Below are 18,747 nucleotides of genomic sequence, written 5' to 3'. Positions count from 1 at the left end.
CCATGTAAACACAGCCCACACCATTTGGAGCCACCACTAGCTAGCCAAGTCCCTTGTTGACAATTTGGCTCCACCGCTTCGTGGGGTCAGCGCTACACTCGAACCCTACCATCAGCTCTTACCAACTGAAACAGACTCATCTGACATGGCCACTGTTTTCCAGTTGCCTATGGTCCAGCCAGTATGGTCACCAGCAGAGGGGAGCCGAAGCACGTGATATCGTGCTGTTAGCAAAAGCACTCGCATCGGTCGTCTGCTGCCATAGCAAATTAACGCTAATTTTTCCTGCACTAATCTAACGGATACGTTCGTCTTACATCCCACATTGATTTCTACGGTTATTCCATGCACTGTTGCTTGTCTGTAGGCAGTGATAAATCTACGCAAATGCCGCTGCCCCCGGTCGTTAAATGATGGCTGTCGGCCACTGCGTTGTCCGTCGTAAATGGTAATGGCAGAAAATTGTTTTCGGCAAACTCTTGACACTGTGGAACTTGGAATATTGAATTCTCTAACGATTTCCGAAATGGAGTGACCCATACGTCTAGCTCAAACTACCAGTTGGCGTTCAAAGTGTGTTAATTCCCGTGGCGCGGCTATAATCACGTCGGACCACTTATAATATGAAACACCAGAGTGGAAATGTCAGCTCCGCCAGTGAACTGTCCTTTTATGCCTCGTGTAAGCAATACTAACGTCGTCTGTATATGTGCGTTTCGCGATCCCATGAGTTCCATCACCTCAGTGTGTAACTGGTTGGGACTTATTATCAAGTTATCATGAGATGATATGATTCCTTTTTGCACTGTAACAATCATATTAATTATCTAATCTACGTTTTATATACACAATAATAAGTTTTATTAAATGCTCGCTGCTTAACCTTAAAAACAGTTTTCATCTAACACGAGTTGTAAAATATTATTGTTTTGGCGGAAAGCCGCCCCTCTTACTCACTCCTCTCTAAACATCCTAACTATTGATATGAGTAATTGAAATCTAGAAAATGAAAGATCCGGAAACATACTGAAAAAATAATATTCCATCAGATTTTCGAAACGACTGCAACGATCAGATGCAGGAGTAAACACAAACCAGGAAGTAACGATGACTCATGCAACAGCATGTTTTCTCAGAGAATTGTATCGTAGCTAATACGTTTGTAAGCTTGTATTTTTACTGAAAGCAGAGAGAGCTACCGATTGGAGCAGAGTTCGATGCACCTTAAATGTTGTCTTTATTCGATACCACCTGCGTAAGTAATGCATTCTGACAGTTAGAGACGTTTTACTAGTAAGCAATTAAGTCACATAAATCTGCTCACACATGACATATTGACAGTTGTTTCTTAATCATTAATGGCTACCCGTGTGTATGATACATACGCGAGATATTCATTTTAAAGAATACGCGATAATTTATTATAAGGAATCTATTGTGTTGCGGAAATTCATTTTCCTAGATTAATTTCGACTACGTTCTGTTGTCTTTTCACTCCACCAGCGACTCGCTTGTGATGTCAGATAATTCACGATAGAGGTTTCTGAGTTGCAGGTGACAGAGTAGACAAGATCTGCATGCAATTTTCATTTCATCAAAGAGGATAAAAGGCGAGCTTTGGTGACTCTATCACAACGTTAAACCGTTCTTAGTGTTTTGTAACTTCAAATTCGTTCATAACTTTGTATATGTATACCAAACATACCACGAGAACCACTTAGTAACATGTAAAAAAAAAAAACCTTCCAAAATAGAAATTTTACTGTCCGGATCGCAGTTGTATTTATTCTGATCACTAGTTTCAATACATTGCCACCTTCAGATCATCGGATACGTGAATCATCAAACCACTACGCATGTCACATTTATCTTTGGCCATTGGGAACGTGGTGGTTAACTCATACAAAAGACAATCCCACGCAGTCCTAAGTACACAAAACTAAAAGCCATAACTGTATGAGCTAAGTACAGAGGTGTTAAATATATCTGATAGAGCACTACACCACTGTCAGCTATGTTGTAGGGATACGGGTATCAGCTCAAGCTCCTCTGACAATAATGGGAGTCCTCTTCCTGATGAGCCTTGCTCATAAAGTAAACCTTTTTTTTATTTTGTGGTCGCTTTTCTATGAGTTTTCTTACATGTTTTCAATGGCCAGATGGCAATGTGCCACACGGAGGGGCCTTTTAACTCATGTATCCGTTGATTTGAATATGGAAATATAACTTTGTGAAACTAGTAGCCAGGATGTATGTCAACTGCGATCTGGGCAGTGAAACTTCTATTTTGGAAGCTTTTTACATTGATACAGAGATCGTTGTGATTTTAACAATGTCAGATAATTACCCACGAAAATCTTTTACAAAGTCGGCAATAGCATTCATTGATCTCATACTGTTGACATTCTTAAAGGAAACGTACTGAAAATCTCCTTGCACGAGAATGTTTAGGGTACATGACCGCTGTTTAAACGGTAATAAACATTTTGTCATTGAAATATTCCTAGCCTCTATAGATGCGTTTTATATGTTTTTACCAGATAACTAACTAATGATAAAATTATGTCAGACTGAACTGTTTGTCTAATAATTTATTACGTCACGATCATTCAAACATATAAAGAATATTCACGTTACTGGTTTCAGCACATACTTGCCATCTTCAGGTGTGCTTAACGCATTGAAAGTCTTGGTAGATATTTCCAAACAAATATACAGTGCACAACACGATTAAATGGTCACATTTTTCGAAACGCTTCAAACGTCTTCAATTGCAACGCATAAGCTTGAAGGCTGACTCAAAGGTGCCTAAACTTTTCCTCTGTAACGGTAACCTTCGTGTTCGGCTACACTTCAAATAGCTTGGTGTCGATAAATGCGAAAAAGAGGCTAGACCTCAGTTCATGTGAGGTGTGAAGTGGGTTAATGATGTCACATTGGCACCACATGTCACCACAGTTCAGCCAAACGTCACAGTGGACGTGTCACATGATGAGAAGGTTGTCGCAAGCCCTCTTACCCACATTCCACGCCCTCTTTTGATGCTTTTGTGTTGGAGGTTTGCTGAAAAGGATGGAAACTCTAGGGTCCCCTGAAAAGCCATTCGGCGTAATTTGAACATGACTCAAAGCAACAAAGGGTGATTATACTTCTTCAGCTCTCATGTTTCGCGTCTTCCTGTGGCTTGGTCACAGAGGGATGCGGCATTAACATAAGCGTGAATAAAACAGCGGAGGGTCCTCCTAAGACCACATAGTTCGGTGACACCCGCCTGCCTTTATTGAGCACTTTAGAAATATACCTATACAGAAATAACATGTGACTGATATGTAGGCGCTTTCAGAAAGGGAACCCCTTGACACCTCTCCGACTTGGCATGGCTTGTGGTAGGCACAAGAGCAGCAGTAAAATAAAAATAAACTTAAAAAGTAGTAAGATAACTCTAATATATATGCAACATGTCGGTGGCAGCCGTATCTTAAAATCATAAACGATATATTGGGTTTTTTATCCCTTATTTAAAATTCAGCGCAATTTTTTCAAAAACTTGTTGTATAAGTAAACAACTGGAGGAACCGTAGTGAGCTACATTTTCTAGGAACATATGCCATTACGTTCAGACGTTATCTCTGTGATAGAGTTCAAACAATTTTCACTAAAAGTGCTAAAATGAAACTGCAATGAAACGAAGTGTCATTATGGTAGCAATGCCCTCTGCTAAGTCATTTGGTAGTGCCATATTGACGGTACTGTAGCCTTCGTTGAGTTTACTTCGGTGTTTTTAGTGGCTTGCAGTAGGTCTGGTGTGATTGACTTGTCCCACGTAATTGGTGCGTTTCCCAGCTGCCACTTCTCTTCAGGCTTGTCCCTGACTTCTGACATAGTGTCCTTGACCCTTTCATGTGCAGAGAGACTCGACTACCTTATGATCATAACATTCTATTGATTTCGCTGCCACCCGGAGTAACTTATCCCGAGCCGAGGAAGATTTATAGGGACTTTGCTGCTTGATTCTTAACGGCAAAGACATGATGTTCAGAATTAAAATTAGTTCTCCTTCTCTCTGAAGAGAGACTGAATCAGTAATGCATCATTCATCTTGCACCATCTGCATCGTAGTTCCGCAAATCCTTCCCAAATCTAGATTTATTTTCACCTTCCTGAACTTTCAAAGCATTTGTCTCACAGTCCTGTACTAGTATACCCATCATTGCACTTCCTTACTGGTTGGAAACACTGTACAGCATTTGAAGAAAAAGTTTTACTGGAATATTTAGCAAGACAATTTACTAGAATGAGATTTTCACTCTGCAGCGGAATGTACGCTGATATGAAACGTCCTGGCAAATTAAAACTGTGTGCCAGAACGAGACTCGAACTCGGGACCTTTGCTCTTCGCGGGCAAGTGCTCTACCCACTGAGCGGGACTTACGTCCCGCCCTCACAGCTTTGCTTCTGCCAGTACCTTGTCTCCTACCTTCCAAACTTTATAGAAGCTCTCCTGCGAACCGTGCACAACTATCACCCCTGAAAGAAAGGATATTGCGGGGACATGGCATAGCCACAGCCTGGGGCATGTTTCCAGAATGAGATTTTCACTCTGCAGTGGAGTGTACGCTGATATGAAACTTCCTGACAGATTAAAACTGTGTGCCGGAACGACACTCGAACTCGGGACCTTTGCCTTTCGCGGGCAAGTGCTCTACCAACTGAGCTAACCAAGTACGACTCACGTCCTGTCCTCACAGCTTTACTTCTGCAGTACCTCGTCTCCTACCTTCCAAACTTTGCAGAAGTTCTCCTGCGAACCGTGCAGAACTAGCACCCCTCAAAAAAGAAAGGATATTGCGGAGACATGGCTTAGCCACAGCCTGAGGGATGTTTCCAGAATGAGATTTTCACTCTGCAGCGGAGTGTACTCTAATATGAAAAGTAAAGCTGTGAGGACGGGACGTAAGTTGTGCTTGGTTAGCTCAGTTGGTAGAGCACTTGACCGCGAAACGCAAAGGTCCCTAGTTCGAGTCTCGTTCCGCCACACACTTTTAATCTGCCAGGAAGTATCAAGACAATCTACCGACTAAACTTACAAGCACGTAATCTACCCCTCCTTTACTTGTGATCGCTACTGTTCACGATGGCGAAGTATTTTCAGGGCATGTGAGAAGAGTAAGATAAGAATAAACTTCTTAGTTCACGTATCATATCTTGCACATTTGGGTACAGTACTTAATGTCTAGGGGTCTCATTCTTGAAGCTGAAATTCTCAAATTTTTGGTTCTCAAGGTTCAATTGATCATAACAATTTTGAAGAATGCTTTGCAGAATTTTTCTTTTCACGATTATTTATTGTCTCAAATTTACTATATATCTCACTGTCTTTTGAATTTTCACATTAACAAAGCCGAAATTACATTGTTCGTCCAAAATGGAAAAATACATCCGATCACATCAGAGGCATGCTTATTACTACTTCACTTTGCGGTAATAACTCTATTCCAGAGGGTTTACAATTTTTCTTGATAAATGAATTTCTATTAGTTTAGATTATTATTTTATAAATGAATCCAGGAATAAATATAACAAACTGTACTAGATTGCGTAATTAATACAAATTCTAAGTCTGACAAATATTTTGCAGTTTAGGATGTTTCTAAAAAAATGTAACTGTACATTCAGGGCTAGTGTACATCGATTGCATCAACGAAGACAAAGTAATTCCTTTTCATAAATTTTAGCTTTAAATAGCAAATTGTGTATAAAATTATATGAAACTTTTCAGAAAAGCAGCTAAGATAATACTGATCTGTCCAAAACTCGAAAAATATTTCTGATATTGACTACTACTGTTAAAGAAAAGTAATGCTAGAGGAGGATCCCCTGTACACGCTGATACCTTACGTCTCACCATAGATCACAGAGGAGGGCTGTAGGATTAGGGGTTACACAAGGATAAGTACTGGACCAATTACTCTTCGTATTATGCGTTAGTTATGTGTCAACTCTTTCATCTCACTGCAGATATCGCTTATTAGCTGACGACATTCAGTTGTATCTCAGTGCAAGTCCAACCAACCTGTGCACAGCTACCCAGCATGCCAGTAACAGATTACTCGCGCTATTAGAGTGGGCATATAACATAGGTCTCACACTTAACCCGTCTAAAACGCAAGACAGCTTAGTCATTAACTATAGTCTTATTACCCATCAGTATTGGGACACTCTTCGACCTTTAATACTAAACAGCACAGGAACAACCATTTCTTCTTCTGCAAAGAACTTGGAGATAACTCTGGTCCATTGTTTAGATTAGACAGAACACACAACTGCAGTTTGTAAGAAGCTGTCAGCGTCGTTTCACTCTCCAAACAAATGTACTGAAGTATTTGCTTTCGAACTTAAATAGAAACTCGTAGAGACACTAGTACTCTCCATACTTCGTAATGGCGATGCCTTTCTCCAAAGAAAAAGTTTTCGAAGGTGCTGTGCCACAGTCATGCAATTTTTTTGGAAGAATAAGCAGCCATTTCACCGTGTATAACGGTAATTATCTTCGTACGAAAGGTATTACAAGCTGGGACTGTCAGTGAATGCGTGTATACAATACATTTGTGACGTACGTCTTCTCGAACATATCACACCAGCCTACGAACAATTCTAATGACTGCATGCCAATATTAATAGGAACTATCACACTCTCTATCTGCTTTATCGACTTCTCAATGACAGCACTCCCTCATATTACTCTTCACCTCTTACTCAACTGTCTGAAGAGCACTGCAGCAACTCTCATACTCTAAAAAGTAAAATCCTCTCTGTAGCATCACAGATAAAGGCCATTAGTTGTAAATCATTTTTTTATCAGCTACCTGACTACATAACGATCTTCTCCTACACAGCTTGCGAAATCTGAACCCAGTAGACCACATCTGCTATGTAGAATGAGATTTTTCATTCTGCAGTGGAGTGTGTGCTGATATGAAACTTCCTGACAGGTTAAAACTGTGTGCCGGACCGAGATTCGAACTCTGTACCTTAGGCAAAGGTCCCGAGTTCAAGTCTCGGTCCGGCACACAGTTTTAACCTGCCAGGAAGTTTCACATCTGGTATGTGTTTGAACATGGCGTCAGAACTCATCGCCCCCGTCCCCGGATTATACAGGAATTAGGTGACGTGTGTGTGGAGATGTGGTGCTAACTCTCTCCAGCAACCTAAGAAGTCCTCATTGCTTCCATACCACGAGGCGTCGCCGCTATTATCCGCTCCAAAACTGGCAAATGGCGGCTGTTAGGTCAGTGGTCATAGTGTTCTGGCTGGTCATTATATATTACAGGGAGTTTTTACAGATAAAGGGCGCATCTCCTCGAATTGCCTGATTCATCTGAAATCGAAGCGTTTAGGTTTCTCTGACATACGGACAAACGAAATGTAAAGGATTTCTCATAGTAAGAGACGTGGCATGAACAATAGTCGTTATTACGGGAAGGACACAACTCAAAATTGAAAAGAGGCTATTGCAAGACGAATTAAGAAACGAGTTATTTCCACTCACATATCTCGCGAAATTACTGTAATGGTCAACTAAGATAGATTCAAACGTTCGTAGACTTTCCCCTCGATAACTATCAGCCAGTGGATAAGAAAGTGGGATACCGACAACTTTTCTACAAAGTGCGCAAATACCTTTCACAGTAATGATGTAGATCTGGAAATGAAAATAACTATGACTCTACTGCCCTCTTCGTTGGGCGTTGATTCTTATTTGTTCGTAGTACCTGCATAAATTTCTATTTCTTCCTGCTAGTTGAGGGTGATGCTCTTTGGAAATTTCATGATAAAATAAGGGGCAGGCAAACGAAAACTAATCAATAAGAAAAATAAATAAACTATTTATTATTTCAAAAATTATCTGCACAACTGTTAATAATTTATCCCATTGTGAGACAACGTGGCGAGTGTCTTACTGTAAAAATGTCAGTGATAACCATCAGAACCGTGATTGTGCCCAAGCATGCACCCTTAGTAACAAATCAACGGCCACGAATGTCTCTTCAGGGCTCCAAATTACGGAAGGCGAATGGGGAGACATCGGCACAAGATGGAGAATTCGTAATGGTTTCTCAGCGAAACTCCGGCAACGAAACCTATCAAACTTGGCAACATGTGCTCGACACATGTTTCCAACGTTGTTTCAATTAAGCTGCAGAAATTTCACTAGGAACCCCTTACACATCCTCTACACAGCTCCAATCTCTCCCCATGCGAGTTACATATTTTTCGAGCCTTGAAGAAAGTTGTTCGTGGCCTTCGACTTTCTTTGGACGAAGAGCCGCACGCCTGGGTACACTCATGGTTTCGCAAGCTGTCACTGACATTTTTCCATTAAGACAGTCGCCATCTTCTCTCACAGTGGAATGAATGCATTAACAAGTGTGATGACAATTTTAGAAATAATAAACAGTTATTTGCCTTCACCCATAAGTCTCATTTTCATTTGACGGCCCCGTATACATACGAGTACGGAGACACCGGTAGTTAAAGTTTATACTTGTCGATGCTGGTTCTGATAATTTTGAAAGGTGTACGTCGAAGTACGCTGTTTAGAAAGTTTGTTTCCCTACAATGTGGATGCAGCATAAGCGGTGTGAGAGCAAGCGGCTCCACTATGGACGGAGCTGCAAATCAGCCAGAATCTGTCAGACTCTTCAGAAGGAAACAAGTATTACACTGTGTTAAGTCTGTTAAATGTGATTTCTATGAAGATATCAACTTAGATCAGTGCTCATGACACAATGGTACTTAAGTAATACGGTATTTATGTGATATCGCTCAATGCTTTTTTCTTTCAAGGTGTTGTGCAAGTTTGGATTATTTTTATTATAAGCAGTTCATGTAGTTTGTTTAAGATTTGCCGTAATATAGACATCTCTTTCGTAGTCCTGGCAACAAAATATTCGTACTGTGAGACATCATATCTATTTATATACAATTTTATTTTAACATATTTCTTTTGCGTTTTAGGCTTTATAGTACATGTATCTCTAACATAGATGCATACATCAATATGTGAATGACGTGTCGCTATCATGTCACCGAGATGATGATGCTGAATTTCTTACCTTCATTCGTACAGAAAAATTACGGAGCTTTTGGTGGTTTTGTTAGCAGTAACGATTTGCACTAGCTACGTGGGTAGCTTTTCCTTGATTTTAGGTAAACTGGTACTTTTATTTGCATACCCTCCTTGTAAGAAGTTCCGAGATGAATTTCATCGATGGCGTGTAAGCGATGTCTGCGCAGGAACTACTGTGGCAGCTTGTACTGACAACCACCAGTTACTTGAGAGCAGGCGGTGTTAAACTAGTGAACTTGCAGGTGTAGTGTGTCGTCGCAATGGACCGACACATCCACATCAAAGATCCAAGACGGTATACAGGACGTTTCGAGGAACGGAAAAGTGTGTGTAAACGTTGTCGTGCACATCTTTAATCACAAACAAAACGAAAGATACGTAGATGCCTTTCGGGACTTGCTTTAAAGGCTAAAGGCTGACAATTTTTTTTCTAGAAAAAGCATCGCGAGTGACGTGTCTTGATCTCATCACGGTGAACCTACCTCAAAATAACAACAAATTCACTTCAAAGCTTAAAGCTTTGACGGTATAAATGACATTCAACAACATCCCAAAGAAGGACCTTAATGGAGATTTCATGTGGTTCTGTACGTTGTACTCCTAGTGGGTGGAGGCTGCGTAGAACGCCTGGAGCATTAAAATCATCATGCTAATTTTTCCCAATTTTTTGTTAATCCAGTCTTGAAAAGTTTTAGCTCCAGAGTAGATTTCTTTCGTATGTTTCTACGCGTAAGGTGGCTAATAGTTTATATTTTTATTTTATCTACTATTATGTCTGAAGATTGCCCACTATTATCTCCTGGCGACTCAACTCTATCAGTATATACGTTTTTCTTCACTGTATAATTCCATTAAATGACATATACAAAACTGCCAGTCCCCGATGTGGTTAAATCACTGGACATGCATTCTAGTGGCGCGCGGTTGAATCCTACGCTCCATAGACTTGGTTTATAGATCAACATATTCGTCGTTGAGACTTTCAAACTGTATTTTATTTCCTTTGACTGGCTATGTACAGCAAAGGCTAAACTGCTTACGATAAAGAAATGGGAAGCTGGCTGTGACAGTTTGTGCAAACGTACACAAAAGAAACTTAATTGATTAATTTAACAAAAGAAATAGCTTCTTTTAGCACCACACATCTCATGGAACCATTCCCAAAATTTGGTTTTGATGAATATTCCCTCCAGGGAAAATACCGCTCAATGCTTGCTCTAAAAGGCGCTTTATAACTCCTGAGTCCAGAAGCAGCCTAGTACAACTTAAGATGTTTATTAATCTTGGTGCGATTTATAAATGAACCGAGCCGTTAATGAATGTTTCAATGATGGGGTCTGTACATACCAATGGCGTTGTTGTATCTAAAGTTAATGATAGGGCTGTTCATAAAAGGGAGGCAACACTGTTTATAAAATTGTAAGAAAGTAATAGGATTGTGACAGGCCATTGCGATATTTGCGAAAACAAGTTCTTCTCTGACATAGCAGCAGCAACCTGTAGGACAACAATCATTCACTCGAAGATGATACATTAGTAAACATTATTCGCCTTTTCGATCTTACATATGTCTTCGATAAATATCCATACGTCAACTGTGTCCTCTCCTATTCGCAAAATTTTTAAGAATAACTAGACACACAACCAATGCTTCACTTTTCCTAAAAGAGTAGCATCAGAGCCAGCGAATCTCAGTTCCCCCCGTTTCTTCCCCTTCTACTACTTCCTTACGCTGCGCAGAAGTAGGTCGCGTTATTCTTCCCAGTTTATGCAGCTGCTTGCCCGTATTCTCAAGGACTAAAGTCGGTTACTGTCAGCCATTCTTGTTCCTTACACGCACCCGTACAGAAAGAAAGCCACCACAAGAGAGTTTCACCTTGTTTTTCTCTTGTCCTCGACTTACCGGCCGTTGGAAAATTCGCTACACAACATGGGCTCTACACCAAAACATATTTGGTATGTAGATATATTTGACACCAGTAAACGTTAAAGAGAGAGGTAGCGCTACAGCCAACTCACAGGACTCTTACCTATTTATACACCTCCTTTTTCTGTCTTTATTACTTCCCATTACGGTTTTCGGAACTCAACCATCTTCGAAACCTTAAAATGTCAATGAGGAACGCGTAATCACAAACAATAAATCGTGTCCGAGATAGAAAAGACTATGTACAATTGCATGAAAGTGGGGAGTGGCCGAGCGGTTCAAGGCGCTACAGTCTGGTACCGCGCGACAGCGGCGGTCGCAGGTTCCAATCCTGCCTCGGGCATGGGTGTGTGTGATGTCCTTAGTTTAGTTAGGTTTCAGTAGCTCTAAGTTCTAGCGGCCTGATGACCTCATTTTTGAACCATGAACGTGGTCGGTGATCCCTACAAAGACGTATTGTCTTCCATTTTAGAACTCGTGTTAGTCGAGAAATTGATAAATCGCATAAGAGGAATGCCAGGTTAGCACCTCTGAAAGTGGCAGGTTTGTCCTACGTTTCTTATGCCTTTGTCGTCGACAGGACATTTAAGACAAATCAACTTCTGTTCTACCAGAAAGCGTTGAGGATGGTGGCGTTACAGGTAATTATATACACAGTGCTTTCCGAATAACAATGTTCAGGTGCACTTGCTGTCTTTCGGTGTATTAATGTAACACAAAAGAAGAACAACAGTACTCGCACTGCTCGGGCCGTCAGAAGAAATGCGTTACATTCCAAATATTCACCTGGTCACTCAGTGATAAAATGCGATTCTAGGGGCTACACTCTAGAGCCGCGCGACCGCTACGTTCGCAGGTTCGAATCCTGCCTCGGGCATGGATGTGTGTGATGTCCTTAGAATAGTTAGGTTTAAGTAGTCCCATAGTGCTCAGAGCCATTTGAACCATTAAAATTAAGATTGGTATGCATAAAGTGAAGGACTATTTAATATGACAAAATATTTTATGGCATTACCGGATTTTACAAACACTTACTTGTCATGAACTATTTCTTGAACAGCAGTGGAGTGACATACCCGTTACGAGTGTATGAGCGTAATGAACTACTAACAGCAACAAATGGCGGTCCATAGTAAACTATGAAAATGACAAAGCGCGCCGGCCAGTGTGGCCACGCGGTTGAAGGCGCTTCAGTCTGGAACCGCGCGACCGCTACGGTGGCTGGTTCGAATCCTGCCTCGGGCATGGATGTGTGTCATGTCTTTAGGTTAGTTAGGTTTAAGTAGTTCTAAGTTCTAGGGGACTGATGACCTCAGATGTTAAGTCCCATAGTGCTCAGAGCCATTTGCCAAAGCGCAATGTGTTAAGGAGAAAAGAAAACGAAGACTACTGTTTCATTATTCTGAATGCAGGATTCACAGGAAAATTCTTTCTACATATGGTCAACATAGAGCAATGGATAGTATACTAAATACAAGTTGTTACATTAATAATTAAATACAGCATTTTGTAGAAGATATTGTTTTACATAGTGTGTAATAATAAAGTAGAAAGCAATTCTAAAACCATTTTTCTATCTTCCTGCTCAACAACAACAGCAATGACGAAACATCGGGATATACTGATGATCAATAATTGACGCTTTGACAAGAAGAAGATTGTAAGTGAGAAAAGCTATAATTAACGGGAGATGCGAAAAATATTTTTGGGTGTTTGAGTTGCATGAACTGGTTGTGGAGCACAACAGCCTGACGTAAAAAAGTCATTAACAAATGAAACGTTGTCGAAATTTAAAAAAAAAATACAGCCAGAAATTATTTGGAAAACGTCCTGTTTGCAAAAATAAAAAAATGTATAAGTCAACGATGGCGTGAAAAATCTAACAGTAAATCTGTTAAACGTTTCCAGGGGCTAGTTGAAGGTGTTACACATATTTTGCTATTATATTCAACGATTTTCTTGGATTTCTATGCTTTTCGCAATGTAGTTTCTCTTTACCTAATTACCTAAACTTCTCTTGGATCGGGTTTAGTTCTCGTCGGTGGGCATTACGTCACAAGTATATGAACGAAGACAGTAAAATGAAACCTTCTCAAACTGTTTTCTGAACGTCTGTTGGCTAAATCTCTGAAAAGTGATCTTTGTTTGAGGAGCTATCCGAAATGCATGATAAATACGAGCTTTAATATAATTAAGCTAACATCTGCCACTGAGGATTTTTTCTTTTAGATATGAGGCAATGCAAGTTTGATAAACTGAATATCGATTCTGTGTTTCAATTCTGACAGTGAGATTAAAGATTCATTTGTGAGAGGTTTTGTTTAATGACGATCCATCTTCTCCTTTTCTTTGCCAATGTGTTAACATTGCCATAGAGCCCCAAAATATATCGCGAGGTGGTATAAACGTATAGTCGAGAGACACCTGTCCTCTAGAGGGTTGAGACCTGGGATAGCCAACACCTGTCGTTTCTTTCTTAATGGCACATATTCAAGCGCTGTAACATATACACTGACGGAAAAAAGTCACAACACCAAAAAATAATCTATGTAGAGTAATGAAATTCCGGAAATACATTTGTTGAGGTAACATACTTAAGTGGTTAGCATTGCAAGATCACAGGTAAATTTAAGCGCGAGATAAACCGTTGCTAATGTGACATAGTGTTACATTAATAACCGGAGTAACCGCCAAAATGTTTAATACAAGTATGCAGACGTGCATGCATTGTGTTGTACCGGTGCCAGACGTAAGTTTGTGAGATGGAGTTCCATGCCTGTTGCACTTGGTAGGCCAATACAGGGACCGTTAATGCTGTTTGTAGATGACGCTGGAGTTGTCATTCGATGAGGTCCCATATGTGCTCGATACTAGATTTATTTGTTGATCGAGCAGGTCAAGGCAACATATCAGCTTAAAGGAATTCTTGAGTGACATCAACACACCAACTCGTCTCAATGACAACTAACGCTCACTACCATTATAACTGGTACAGCTGGTACTAGCGCCATTCTTATGCGACTGGCACAAAATTTCAATAGCCAACATCTTTGAAGTGTAGGACGACTCCTACCAATTTTCTCTTATGTCGTACAGCCCCTTTTTGGTGTTGCGATTTTTTCCCGTCAGTGTACGTATGAAAAGGACGCGCTCGGAATGGCGACATTTTTGAGGGGTCGGTGGGGGTGGGGGGTGGTGGGTAGGCTTGGTGATCGGTTCGTGTTTGAACTAGGAATATGGGGCAAAAATGTTTGGTCGAGCCTGGGCCAGCGGCCGTATGTATAGCCATTCAATCATCTGTCTTGCTGTTGCTGTGTTACGGCATATTAAACAACGTTTGAACGACAAACCGGAGCTGACATAGAGGCAAATTGTGCGATAGTTTAAATGACACGATGTCTTACACTAAATGGCATGTGTACTATTACTAACCAAGTAAAACACAGCGAATATATCAGGATGTTTTGATTTAAATGTCTTTGAAACTGCTGGACAAATCGAAAATGTAGTTCCCTTCTTTCAGATATTTATCTCTGCTCACAACATGTTCTTCATTTTGTTCTATGATGCGAGCATTTTTCATTCTGGTAAGCGTATGTTCTGGATTTTCGAACACTTTTTTCGCAAACCAATCTATACAGCTTACGTTTGTAGACGTCAGTTACGTGACGTAATAATAGGTTTAAAAATGTGATGCATTCTTCAGGAGCATATCCACAAAGAGATGGTTATCCTGCATGACAGTAAGAAGCTTAATTTACGGGTTTTAAAGTACCCCTTTTTATTGACATCCTGCGGTCTTCAACAAATGCCTCAATCGCTTCGACACCAGCCCCGACAATAGAAAACCTGTTGACAGTGTGGCACCAATAAATGTATGAAAGTTATGCTTGAAGGATCTGTTGTCCTGTGAGGTGTACATGTAGTCTTCACCGTGCCGAGACACCCACACATTCATTGCCATTTATATTACCTTTTGAGTGCCGTAGGTACTTAACTTACTTAACTTCCCATCTGGTAACTTACTTGGTACAAACATGCAACTATAGTTGGTTCCTAGCATATTTTCCACCAAAAAATTTATGCTAAGTTTTTTTTTCAATTAAATGCTTTGCCACGCAAAAACTTCAGTTATTAAGTATGGCAATATTTTACTGACATTAGCTGATTTAGACCGTATACTATAATAGATACGAGACGGCAATAATCAATGGTCAGTGTGGCACAGTTTTAGCATTCAGAACATATGTAGTGGCTGTGGACCGTGTTGCAACTAATAGAAATGTATTTTGGCTTTTTGTATACATCATCGGATTTGATTTGATTTTTCTTCCTGTTATTTGTCAGAGGTAATGGTTAAAAGGGGACAAATAGCTTAAAAAAACTGTCGTAATGAAATATCCAAACGTCATACTGCGTGCGTGCTGACACCAAAACATTATGTCTTAAGGTACGTCTACGTGGGAAATAGAAATTTCATACTGCCTTCGGTGTAAATCCACGTCTGTACATTTCCAGGGTAGAAATGTTTACACTGACCACAATATTGCAATGAAATGCTTGACATTTGCTGTAAGGGTCTACAGCTCTCTTGCATTTGTATTTGTCGACGAGAAAAGTTAGCAAGACACACACTGAAATACGTCAACAGAAAATCAACCAATCCAAAACATAAATAAATCAAAGTAATAAAGCGATGAAACATATTTACAAGCTAAGAAATATGTAAATAACAGTTATAGTGCGTAAGAAAAATGTTTTGTAACATTTATTTATGTTCGTTGCATATCGATGTTCACAGTGAAGTATCCGCACCAAGCTCTTTGATGGCGGGAGAGCCCGCGCATTGATACATAGGGAGCGCGGTGAGAAACGCGCAGCATCGTTTATAGAACACTCTTGAGTCAACCTGCGTGCAGTGAAGGTGTGTGTAGAGGCAGAGCGATGTGCCTGTTCGCCACCAGCTATATATTACTTGAAGAATACTATAATTATATAATTGGTAATTATTCATGAATTATTAAAATCGACGTCATGAAGACATCAAAAGTTCAAATGGCTCTGAGCACTATGGGACTCAACTTCTGAGGTCATTACTCCCCTAGAACTTAGAACTAGTTAAACCTGACTAACCTAAGGACATCACACACATCCACGCCCGAGGCAGGATTCGAACCTGCGACCGTAGCAGTCGCGGCGCTGTGGTAGCACACTGGACTCGCATTCGGGAGGACGACGGTTCAATCCCGCGTCCGGCCATCCTGATTTAGGTTTTCCGTGATTTCCCTAAATCGCTCCAGGCAAATGCTGGGATGGTTCCTTTGAAAGGGCACGGCCGACTTCCTTCCCTAATCCGATGCGACCGATGACCTCGCTGTTTGGTCTCTTCCCACAACCAACCAACCAACCAACCGTAGCAGTCGCGCGGTTCCGGACTGAGCGCCTAGAACCGCTAGACCACCACGGCCGGCGCCGGCACATCAAAAGTATTTAAGCGCTAACTGCATATTGAAAGTTCGTTGTCGCATTTTAATCTGTTTTCTGCAAGCGATCCCTAAACTAAAGTTTTATAAATTTAATCATTATAAAGAGTCAAAAATTTATATTCATTCACTTTCAGAATAGATCAGTTTATCTCAGTCAGTGTCTTATTATTTTTCATTGAACCCGGTAACCACATGATTTAACTTTTGTTGAGTTTTCTCAATTTTTTTATTTAATAATGACATTGAATTTTGCACCAGTAACTTCAATCAAGAAAGCAAATGGATAATAAGTACAATTTTAGCTCTCATATTTGCAATCCTAGTAAATGAATGCCAATCCAAATTATTATCAACAATAGATCAGAGTGAGTATATTCAGACATGCAGTCATATGACATTATCCAGAGGCGACGCAGTAAAATAAAAGATAAGGAAAATATATAACTATGTTTTCAGATTCACTGCATAGACAACCAGTACTAAGGGCCACGGCGTAAGTTTATGTGTTCACGTCGAAATAATCTTCTTTTGTTCAGTCACATTAATATTGCTACCAATAAAGGCACAAGGTGTACAACATTGTGTACGCTAAAGACTATCAGATCATACACGTTGTCAAAAGCAAGTCCTGACAGGAAAGCTGCCAGGTACAAAATGTTCAATTTTCTTCCTGTCTTTCATTACACGGAAAGTAAGTTCAATTATTTTATTCCAGACGGTAAGGTTATCGTCGAAACGCGTTAAGATAAGTCATTATTTCTTTTATTTATTCGACAGGCAGGTTCCAATAGAAATCGAGCTTCCCTTTTAAGAGGGTAGCTCTCTATGAGTGCACGGAAAGCAGGTGATATTTGTAATTTTTTCGTTAAGTGAAATAAAAATTAAAGTTAAAGCTGATGGTACAGTTTTTTCCTTACACTTCTGTGTTTAAGAAATAATTTTTATGTCCACATCGAACGCCTTTTGTGACCGCTACCCCAAGTGGTAGAACGCCTTGCAGCCAGATTACTGTTGCCGGCGGAAATTCCCCAAGTCGTGGGTTCTGCATCAAGGCAACGCACCGGCTCATACTGCATTGCCTCTTACGAGGCTTGTAGCGAAGTACGGCATCCTAATGTTACACCACCAATCTTATTCGCCTAGCGTAGCACTACGTGGCTTTTCTCTATTCCCCATGGCAAATCTGCAATTAAATGAACAAGATTTCACTCCTCTGAAGCAGTGAAAGGAAAAGCGACACGGATCATCATGGAGCTCGCAGAGGAAGACTTCCATTACTGATTTCATCACTGGAAAATTCGCAAGGAGAGTTGTAGGGGTATGTTTTTGAAATAACGTATCTCTAGCCAGAGATCCCTGGACCATAATGGAATCCTTATTAATGCAGAAGGAATTTCTCCTCCATTTTGTTTGTGGCCATGGTAGTCCTGCGGCCTTTTTGGTAGCTTCAGTTGTGCGCTGCTCTGCTTGCTCACCTCGTCCGCTTTTGCGCTGAAGTTGTAACAGGCTGTTCCGATCTCAAGCTCGAATACGTTCATAATTCCATAACACCTGTTAGGCCGTTGTTGAACTAACATGTCGACTGTTGTTTCCCGCTGTGAATGGTTTTGGCAGACACTTTTTTCACAAATTGCCTTGTAACTCGATAAGGAAGTTTCTGGCGAACACTACAGTAGAGACCACAGAGAACATTTTAAGCCAAAAAAATAGAAAGAAATAGGTTTTCTTTTTCAAGTTTTCATACAGTATTAACCCCGTAACTCTACAACTCCCGATGGATCGACATCTCTTCCATCCAGAATACTGAAACACAGTGTAAATAATTTGCTAAAACAATTGGTCCAAAACTGTTAAAACCAAAACCAATATTACGGACTGTATATCAATTCAAAATCTTTTTAACTACCGCTCTTCGGTTTTGACTACAGGTGATTCATACATATGTCTAATGTAAATCATCAGATTACACTTCTCACCGATATGATTCTTAATACTAAACTGTGCAACGACTTGGTGGAAGGACGGAAGAAATCAGATGTTTAGGATAATATGTTGTCGTCAGACACCAGTACAATGGCAGACGTATGACTTACATAAATGCGATAAATCCACGACTTTAAAAGGTAATGTATACGAAAACAGCAACCAAATAAGTGCAGTTGCAAATTACTGCCCATAACATGACATGTACGTGATTAAGTGTA

The sequence above is a fragment of the Schistocerca serialis genome, chromosome 5 (genome assembly GCF_023864345.2).
Source record: "Schistocerca serialis cubense isolate TAMUIC-IGC-003099 chromosome 5, iqSchSeri2.2, whole genome shotgun sequence".
Taxonomy (NCBI): domain Eukaryota; kingdom Metazoa; phylum Arthropoda; class Insecta; order Orthoptera; family Acrididae; genus Schistocerca; species Schistocerca serialis.
Note: the sequence above shows the minus strand (reverse complement) of the source record.